At 44.4% G+C, this 9,761-nt stretch overlaps 1 long non-coding RNA gene across 3 annotated transcripts in view; it reads left to right on the top strand.

Annotated features, from left to right (window-relative positions):
* The first annotated feature begins 4,045 nt into the window (after window positions 1–4,045).
* LOC150065162 (uncharacterized) overlaps window positions 4,046–9,761 on the top strand; it is a 59,162-nt gene continuing 53,446 nt past the window's right edge. For all 3 annotated transcript variants that reach the window (XR_016534912.1, XR_016534911.1, XR_016534910.1), the window contains exon 1: window positions 4,046–4,140. This is a non-coding gene — a long non-coding RNA (uncharacterized LOC150065162). The remainder of the gene's footprint in view (window positions 4,141–9,761) is intronic.

The following is a 9,761-nucleotide window of genomic DNA, read 5'->3' as shown; positions in this document are numbered from 1 at the left end:
GCCTGCACAGAGAGCCTGGTTCAATTCCTGGGTACCACATACATAGGAAAAAGCCAAAAGTGGTGCTGTGGCTCCAGTGGTAGAGCTCTAGCCTTGAGAAAGTCCAAGGACAGTGCTCAGGCCCTGAGCTCAAGCCCAGGACTGGCTAAATAAATAAAAATAAATAAATAAAAAGTTAATCAGAGCCTAGAGATCAAGAGAAGTAGTTGCTAACCACTCCTGTCCAGCCCTAGCATTTGACTGGTTATTTCTAGCCAGTATACTACATTCTGCCCTTCATAATGGGCCCCCACCTCCTTCACCCTCTCCTTAATTACCTCCCTAGCACTGGTGGCACTACAGAATCGCTGAGTCCTAGACCTCCTAACTGCTGACAAAGGTGGAACCTGCCTTTTTTATTTTTTTCTGTGGGTCATAGGGCTTGAATTCTGCCTGGGCACTGACTCTGAGTTCTTGAGCTCAAGGCTACCGCCCTACCCCTGGGCCTGGGCATTGTCCCTGAGCTCTTCAGGGACATTCGCCTATCGACTGCCCCTCCAAGTGGCACCCTAGACCACCGGCATACAGCCCCCACCACGCCCCTGTCCAGCAGCAAGTAGCCAGATCACTATTGTTGCCCTATTAGCCAAGCAAAAATGCTGAGATGTCAGGCCACTGGGCTGCCTATATCACTCCCTAGCCTCGGACCCTGATCTGGAGCTGCCCCCCTGTAAGAATGCCTACTGATTAACAATTCCCTTTTACCCCAGCCTTAAAAGTCCTGCTACAACCAGCTAGACCTGGTGTAACCTCTCTGGGTTCACCCAGGGAGTTCGCCTAGGAACATACTCCAATCAATTTTCCTCTACTTGCCTTACTTCTCCCGGCTCTTTTCTCACCTAAAACCTAACCTTATAGTTATCAATGTAGAATCAGAGCATACTCTATATGCAAAGATTTCCTAAGGCTATGACATCTGCATTTCTCTAAAGCATCTGCATTCAGTGAATAGCCTTTCTTACCTCTAGACATTTCAGCATTAAGTTGAGAACTCCCTCCACCTAGCAGAAGGCACCAGGATGGCTGCAAGAAGTAAGTAGAGTCATGCTCCGGTGACTCAAGCCTGTAATCCTAGCTACTAAGGAGGCTGAGATCTGAGGATCAAGGTTCAAAGCCAGCCCAGGTGGGAAAGTATCCATGAGACTTTTTTGTGTGTGTGCCAGTTGTGGGGCTTGAACTCAGGGCTGGAGCACTGTCCTTGGACTTTTCTCAAGGACAGAGCTCTACCACTTGAGCCACAGCACCACTTCTAGCCATATATACATATATATGGTACTGAGGAATCAAACCCCAGTCTTCATGCATGCTAGGCAAGCACTCAACCACTAGGCCAAACTCCTGCCCCCACCCATGAGACTCTTATCTCCATCTAACCACCAAAAAACTCAGAAGTGACGCACTAGCATTCGCTACAACTCGAAGTGGCAGAGCACTAGCATTGAGCAAAGGAGTTCAGGATTAGTGCCCAGGCCCTAAATTCAAGCCCCACAACTAAGAGAACAAAAAAAGATCCAATCCTCTTTATTGCTCAAGAAATTACAAGATTTGAGAGGCCTGGCTAAAATAGAAGACCAAAATACATACTTCTTATTCTATCACCAGATCAAGCAGCTTTTTTGAAATGTCATTTCAGAAAACATCAGAAAAAAATCACAGTCATTTCTATCATCAGCCATCTTATCAGCAAAGTTTTCAAGTAATGGAAAACTGCCAAGTTCACAGGGATGGATATAAACCTCAAATTTTAATCTCTTAAAATTATGAATGTTATCTCTAGTAGCAAAATACAGTTATTTCCCTGCAAAAGAGAGTTATACATTGTTACATTTTGAGAAAATGTTGGTAAGATTCCCAACTCTGAATTAGTGGTAGTCGTTCTTTTTTTCCCCCATTTTCTTTTCTTCCCCTTACTTCTTTCTTTCCTTTTCTTTCTCTTATTTTTTGGTACCAGTCCTGGGAATTGAACTCAGGGCCTGACCACTGTCCCTGAACGTCTTTTGCTCACGGCTAGCACTCTTACCTTTGGGCTGCAGTCCAATACACCTGCGCAATGCTTATTGTACCTGCCTGGTTGATCACAATCCCCGTAAGGTGAAAATATTTTTCTTCCCTGCCTATCAAAACCCCAACCTGCTTAGGTTCCAGCGCAACCTCTATGGTCCCAACCAGGAGGTTCACCCAGGAGGTACTCTAATAAACTTTCTGTTGTCTCTACTTACCCTCATGTCTTTCCTCTTCCTCAAACCCTTACTCTTACCACTTGAGCCACAGCATCACTTCTGGCCTTTTCTGTTTATATAGTGCTGAGGAATCCACAGGGCTTCCTGCAGGTTAGCCACATTTCCAGCCTGAATCATTCTTTCTATAATGCTTTCCCCAAAGACAGACGCTAAATCCACTTACTGAACCCAGACAATTACACAGGCTTTTCCTCGACAACTGTGTTTCATGCACAGCTCCATCTCATTATTAAAAATAATAATAGATAGAGAACCAGGAGTGTGGCCTAGTGGTAGAGGGCTTGCCTAGCATGCATGAAACCCTGGGTTCCATTCCTTGGTACCACATACACACACACACACACACACACACACACACACACACACACACACACACACACACAAAAGAAACCCAGAAGTGGTGCTGTGGCTCAAGGAATACAGCATTAGCCTTAGAAAGTCCAAGGACGGTGCCTAGGCCTTGAGGACTGGCGAAAACAAAATAACAACTGTGTACTTGAGACTCTACATAAAGCTGATACATCTTTTTTTTTTTTTTGCATGTATATGTGTGTGGGGGGGTCTTGGAGCTTGAACTCAGCCTGGGTGCTATCCCTGAGCTCTTCAGCTCAAGGCTACCACCCTGTCCTTGAGCCAAGCCCCACTTCCCATTTTCTAGAGGTTAACTGAAGATGAGGTCCTTTTGTGTCTGGGCTGGCTTTGAACCTTGATCCTCAGATCTCAGTCTCTTGAGTAGCTAGGTTTACAGGTGTGAGCCACTGCTGGCTTGGGTTTTTGTTTTGTTTTGTTGATCCTGGGACTCAAGGCCTAGCCTCAGTCTTTGAGCTTTTATGCTCAAGGCTAGTAAAGGACTGATTCGCATCCTATTACCCCAGGTCAAGCAAAGAACGCTCTGTGTACTCACCTGCTTGCCTTCAGGCAGGCTATTCTCCTACCTAGGCTCAGCCTAAAGTCCACATCCTTCCAGGTGGGACATTCCACTCTGGACCTAACTGAAAGTACCCATCCCTAGCCACTGGGGAATTCCAATCTTATTTTTACGCCTTTGTTTTCATGTTAAGAGCCATGTAAGCAGGATCCCAAGTCCAGTCCCTCCAAACCCATGGGAAGTCTATGTCCTTTGCTGACAATAAACAGTCCTAGCCTAGTGATGATTGAGTATGGTCTATTCTTTTTCTGTTTTCCTCTATTTTTCCTAATAGCTAGCACTTCACCATTCCAGCCACAGTTCCATTTCCAGCTTTTCACTAGTTAATTGAAGAACCAGGGCCTCGTGGACTTCCTGCCTGTGCTGGCTTCACACCACAATACTAACATCGCAGCCTCCTGCGTAGCCAGTGAGCCACCAGTGCCCGGCTTCCAGTTTTGTTTTGTTGAATTTGAGCCCACTGGCTATGGCTAGAGTGGAGCTCAGAGAGGCAGCTGCAGGTTGATGACATGTGTGAAGAATCATCCCAACGGCAAAGGGCGACCCAAGCTTGTGGAGCTGTTTGCCCGTAACACCCGTGTTTCTTACCTCTCAAGGCACACGCACGCGCGCACACACGATTTCCCTGAGTGGATCCTTGCGGTCCTAGGTTTCTTTTCTCCTCCGACCGCAAGGGGCAGTCAAGGTTTCGAGGCGAGCTAGCCGGCTCTCTCTCTGGTCTCCCTCCCAGGCCCCTCCTCCCGTTCACCGAGGTGCCTCTATGGTTCTTCCTGCCATTCGTCGGGAGGGGGCGCCACGCGCAGGCGCGAGTTGAAGCTGGAAGGAGCGCGGAGGCGGCGGCGGCAGCAGCAGCAGCAGCAGCACCTTCTGGAAAGCCCGCTGAAGGTGCTTCAACGGCCGGTTGAGGGGTGACGGCGCTCGTCTCTCTGAACGGTGAGTAGGTGTCCAGCACGGGCGGGCTGATGTGCGGTCCCGGGGTCGCGAGGACCCCTCCGGTCTGAGGAGGTGGGCGCGGGCCGGGCCGTGAGGCCGCAGGGGCTCGGAGCTCAGGGGCGCGAGCTGGGGTCCGGGACTGAGGTAGGAGCGCGGTGCGGAGGCACTCTACCACTAGGCCAGAATCCTGGCCTTTTTTTTTTAATCGTGGGACTTGAACTCGGCCTAAGCACTGTCCCAGAGCTCTTCAGCTCAAGGCTGCCACTCTACCCTTGAGCTAAGCCCCACTTCCCATTTTCTAGAGGTTAATTGGCCATAAGGGTCTTTTTGTGCCCCGGCTGGCTTTGAACCTTCATCCTCAGATCTTAGCCTCCTAAGGTTTTGGTTGTTTTTTTTTTTTTTTTTTTTTTTGCTATTAGAGTTTCATGGACTTTCCTACTGGCATTTGTCTTCAAGATTCTTAGATTTCAGTCTCCTGAATATTTAGGCATGAGCCACTGGCACCCGGCATGTTTGCTATCTTCTTGGTTTTGCTGTGTTCTAATATTTTCTGGTAGGAGTTTATGGGGACTGAACCCCATACTAGGTAAACTCTTTCCTATTGTTTCTTTTTTGTCTTTGAGATCTCACTAACTTTACTCTGCTGGCCACAAACTCAGTATCCTACTACTTCCACCCCTTGAGTAGTATTAATACTTCAGCTTTCCAGACATCTAAGCCTATTCCATGTATTTATTTCTGTTTTGAAATTGTTATTCTAGCCAGACGCAGTGGCTCACACCTGTAATCCTCACTATTCAGGCAGCTGAGATCTGAGGATCACAGCTCAAAGTTAACCCCAGGCACTAAAGACTCTTATCTCACGTTATTAACGTTAGAACTTACTAGGCAGGTGCTCTATTACTTGAGCTGCTCTCCCAGACTGACTTCTAATTACAAATATTTCTTCCCCCGTGAATGTAGGCAACAAACCATGGAGTATCTGCACCATAGTTGTGATGTTGTTGGAAATCTCAGTTGTTTTTGCTTTTTCTTGAATTAGAGTTTATCCTCATTAGGAATTAGAAAAATCCAAATACAATGAAATTTTACCAGCTACTTATATCAGAACGACTAAAATGAAAAATCATGATACTAACCATTACTAACAAGGATTTGAGAAGATGGAATTGCTCCCACATTGCTAGTGATAGTGGAAAACAACACACAAGTATTCTGGAAAATAAATTTGCAGATTTCTCTAATATTAAACCTGTATTCATCCCATGATTTTTTGTTGTACTCTTCAGCATGAACTCTAGAGAAGCAAAGATGTACTTGCCTAAAGGAACTTATAAACAAACATTGATATCAAACTTTCTGATAAAACTGGAATGTTATGCAGGGCACTGATGGCTCATTCCTCTAATCCTAGCTACTCAGGAGGCTGAGATCTGAGGATCCCAATTCACAGCCAGCCAGGACTGTGAAGTGGGACCGGGAGTTTGGCCTAGTGGTAGAATGCTTGCCCCTAGCATGCACGAAGACCGGGGTTCAATTCCTTGGTACCACATACATAGAAAAAAGCCAGAAGTGGTGCTGAGGTTCAAGTGGTGGAGCTCTAGCCTTGAGAAAGTCCAAGGACAATGCAAATATATATATATATTTGCAAGTCCCGAGTCTTGAATCCCTGAGATTCTTTTGCTTATCCTCTGAAAGTGGGCTGGAGATACAATTGTGGGAGGAAAGGGTTCAGAAACTGAGACCAGGCATTCCTCTATCTTCATGGAGATTACATAGGAAGTGGGGCTATGACTCAAATGGTGAAGTGCTAAACTTGAGGCGGTGGCTCACACCTGTAATCCTAACTACTCAGGAGGCTAAGATCTGAGTATCAAGGTTCAGAGCCAACCTGGGCACTGAAGACCATGAGACTCCAATTAACCACTAGAAAATGGGAAGTTGGGCTATGACTCAAGGGATAGAGCAGTAGCTTTGAGCTGAATAGCCCAGGGACAGCGCCCAGGCCCAGAGTTCCAGCCCCTTCACACACACACACACACACACACACAGGCACTATATAGGCCTTGTTATTTGTGGCTATGGTTCGAAGATTGAATGGCCTAGAAACATTTAGTTTGCCTATGGGAACTTGGTAAGGTCTATATCCCATTAAATAAGAGGAGTACATTCCAGGGTATGTTATGCTGTTCTCATGGCTGCAATCGGTTCCTGTGGAAATGATCTGTGAACTGAACTGTGTATGAGCAACAAAAAAAAAATCAGTTATACAGTTTTGAATATGAAGATTAGACTGCTTTAAGAAGGAAACATTTTTTACTTTGTGTGTATGTGTGTGTGTGCGCGCGCGTGTGTGAATATTGAGACTTGAACTCAAGGCCTGAATTCTGTCCTTTAGCTTTTTCTACTCAAGGCCATTGGAGCTACAACTACACTTCCAGCTTTTTTTGTGTTTATTGGAGAGAGTAGTCTCATGGACTTTCCTGCCTTGGCTGGCTTCAAAATGCAGTTCTTAGACCTCAGCCTCCTGAGTAGCTGAGATTATAGGTGTGCGTCACCAGGGCCCAGCTTATTATATATGTATTAAATAATTTTCCAGGGGCTAGGAATGTGGCTTAATGATAGAATACTTGCCTAGTGCCCCTGCCAGCAGGGTAGTCAACTAGAGCTCGAGGAGGAGTAGACCTGAATGAGAGAGACAAACCAGACACGAGAAAGGAGACACAGCAGAATATATATGTTTAGCAGAAAGGTAACTGACGCAAGCAGGTTGCTTAGTAACTATCTCTATACAACACATACCTGAAACAAACCTGGGGAGGGGTCATGGGGTGGTCAAAGTGTTCTGCCAAACAGGATACATAAATCAAGTTCTTTTTTGCTTAACAGAATATTGCAGTTGGGTCGTCATGGAAGGGGTAGTAGAAACAATAAGTGATTCTTTCAATTTACAGAGTCTTACAGTTACTAAGTTCTTTCAGTTTACAGAAACTTATAGTTTCTGGATGTCATAGTAACAGCTATTTGGTTCCCAGCAGCCTAGTATGCAGGAAGCCCTAGATTTGATTCCCCAATACCAGATAAACAGAAAAAGCCAGAAGTAGGACTGTGGCTCAAGTGGTAGAGTACAAGACAAGCAAAAGAAGCTCAGTGACAGTGCCCAGGCTCTGAGATCAAGCCATAGGACTAGAATAATAATAATAATTTGCCAGGCACCAGTGGCTCACACCTGTAATCCTAGCTACTCAGGAGACAGATCTGAGGATCACGGTTCAAAGCCAGCCCAGGCAGAAAAGTCCTCCAGAAACTCAATTAACAACTCAGAACTGGAATTGGAGCTGTGGCTCAAAGTGGTAGAGTGCTAATCTTGAGCAAATTAACTCAGGGACAGTGCCTAGACCCTGAATTCAAGCCTCACAACTGACAAAATAAAATACTCTATGTGAAGAAGACTAGAAGAGAATTAAAATATGCTTTTGATGAGAAAAACTATGCAAAGGATATGAACATTTATTTTATTGAGAAAAAGAGTAATTTTGTCTAATTTAGAAATTAAAAATATTATTTCAGAATGTAAATGTAAGGCAGGGGAAAAAACACAAGGCAGAAAGTCATTCGTAAGTACTGGAGAGAAATGCAAAGGTTGTATTTTTAGTAAGAAAAGTTGAAAAAAGAAAGTTTTTTTTTCCAATGAGAAAGTTTGTTTGGTAACATAACATGTTTTTCCTAGAAAAGAATGACTAGATTGTTACAGAATGAAATGAAGGAGATATAGGGCAAAACTTAAGCTTGACACAGGCCACCAAGGGCCGACCCTTGGGTGATCTCCTTTGTTTATATTACCTGACTGGCTTCTAAAGAGATTTTATTGCTAATTCTGTTCTGTTGCAGAAATCTAGAAAAAAAGCAGGATCCCTCAAGGAAAGAGGGATTGTGAGACATTGGGTGACAACAACCTATCCTGCAGATAATACATTCTGAGCTGTGACTATCTTGTGCAATTGATTGTCCAGTATTATTGCAAAGTTAAAAAATAAATAAATAGGGGCCGGGAGTTTGGCTTAGTGGTAGAGTGCTTGCCTAGCATTCACGAAGACCTGGGTTCGATTCCTCAGCACCACATACATAGGAAAAAAAAAAGCCAGAAGTGGTGCTGAAGCTCAAGTGGTAGAGCTCTAGCCTTGAGAAAGTCCAAGGACAGTGCTCAGGCCCTGAGCTCAAGCCCAGGACTGGCAAAAAAAAAAAAAAAAAAAAAAGAAAAAATAAATAAATAAAAGGAACTTGCCTCATTCTTTGGAGCTCTAGAGCAAAGATGAGAAACAGTACCAAAAGCAGTTAGATTTGAGTGCATCCTATATAAGAACTTTCTAATAATAAGCCTCATGCCTGTAATCCTAGCTGTTCAGGAGATTCAAATGTGAGGTTCCAAATTCCAAACTGGTTTTAGCAGGAAATTCAGTGAGACAATTATTTCCAGTTAATCAGCAAAATGCCAGAAATGGAGCTGCTGGTAGAATGTCATCCATGAGCAAAAAGCCAAATGACGCTGCCTGGAGCAGTGGCCTGTAACCCTAGCTACTCAGGAGGCTGAGATCTGAGGATCAGGGTTCAAAGCACAAAAGGACGCAAGGTTCAGGGCACAGAGACTCAACTCCAATTAAACTCTAGAAAACAGGAAGTGGGGCTTGGCTCGAGGGTAGGGAAGTGATCTTGAGCTGAAGATCTCAGGGATAGTACCCAGGCCAAGTTCAAGCCCCAGGACACCTCCTCCCCCGCCCCCCCCCCCCCCACACACAATGACAGAAGACACACAGAGTTCAGGACAGAAAGTCAACTACAGCCGTAATTCAAACTCTTAAACACAAAGTTCTTCGAGGAAATTATGATATTTCAGATGGTATATTCTCTTAGGCACCAAATATTAGCAATGCTATTATCTGGGGTCATTCTGTATGTTGTACAGGAGATGTAAACATGCAGAAAAAATCAGGAGCATTTTGTTGTTGTCTTTTGTTGGATTAATTGGTTTGGTCTGCTTCCATTGCTTAATGAGCAACTTCTAGATTTCATGTAATTGGTAAAAGAATAAATATGATCAAATAAATCTTCAAAAACAAAAAAAGGTAAAGTGGGCAAAGGAATAATTTTTCCCATACATGTGTATTAACACCTTAATTAATGCTTCTCAAATTACAAATTTAAATATATGAATGGCAAGGTAGGAAGAAAAAAAGAGTGAAGAGGAAAATTGGGCAGAAAGGATTCCAAGCACCAGACTTCAAGATAGCATGTAGATCACAGAGATGAAAGCATCCTTGTTTGTGGGCTCCCCACCCCCACCCTGCTCTGGGTTACTTTAGTCATTAGTTAGGAATTATTCAGAACAAACATTCTTAGTTTTATTTTCCTTAAGCCTGCCAAAGCCAGTCAGATTCATATGCACAGAATGACCTGTAATACTCAGAGCGATGATGCTGGCAGTTTTATTAGTCTGTCATTTCCATTCTTCTGGTAGCATGCTAGTCTTTATTGAAGACCCCCTACTGTGCTTGATTTATACATTAAGGGTTTTTTTGGGGGGGGCAGCCCTGGGGGCTGTTTACTGTCCTTGGGCTTTCTCA

The sequence above is a fragment of the Megascapheus bottae genome, chromosome 3 (genome assembly GCF_031878675.1).
Source record: "Megascapheus bottae isolate mThoBot1 chromosome 3, mThoBot2.hap1, whole genome shotgun sequence".
In the NCBI taxonomy this organism is placed as follows: Eukaryota; Metazoa; Chordata; class Mammalia; order Rodentia; family Geomyidae; genus Megascapheus; species Megascapheus bottae.
This window is presented reverse-complemented; position numbering and strand designations above follow the sequence as displayed.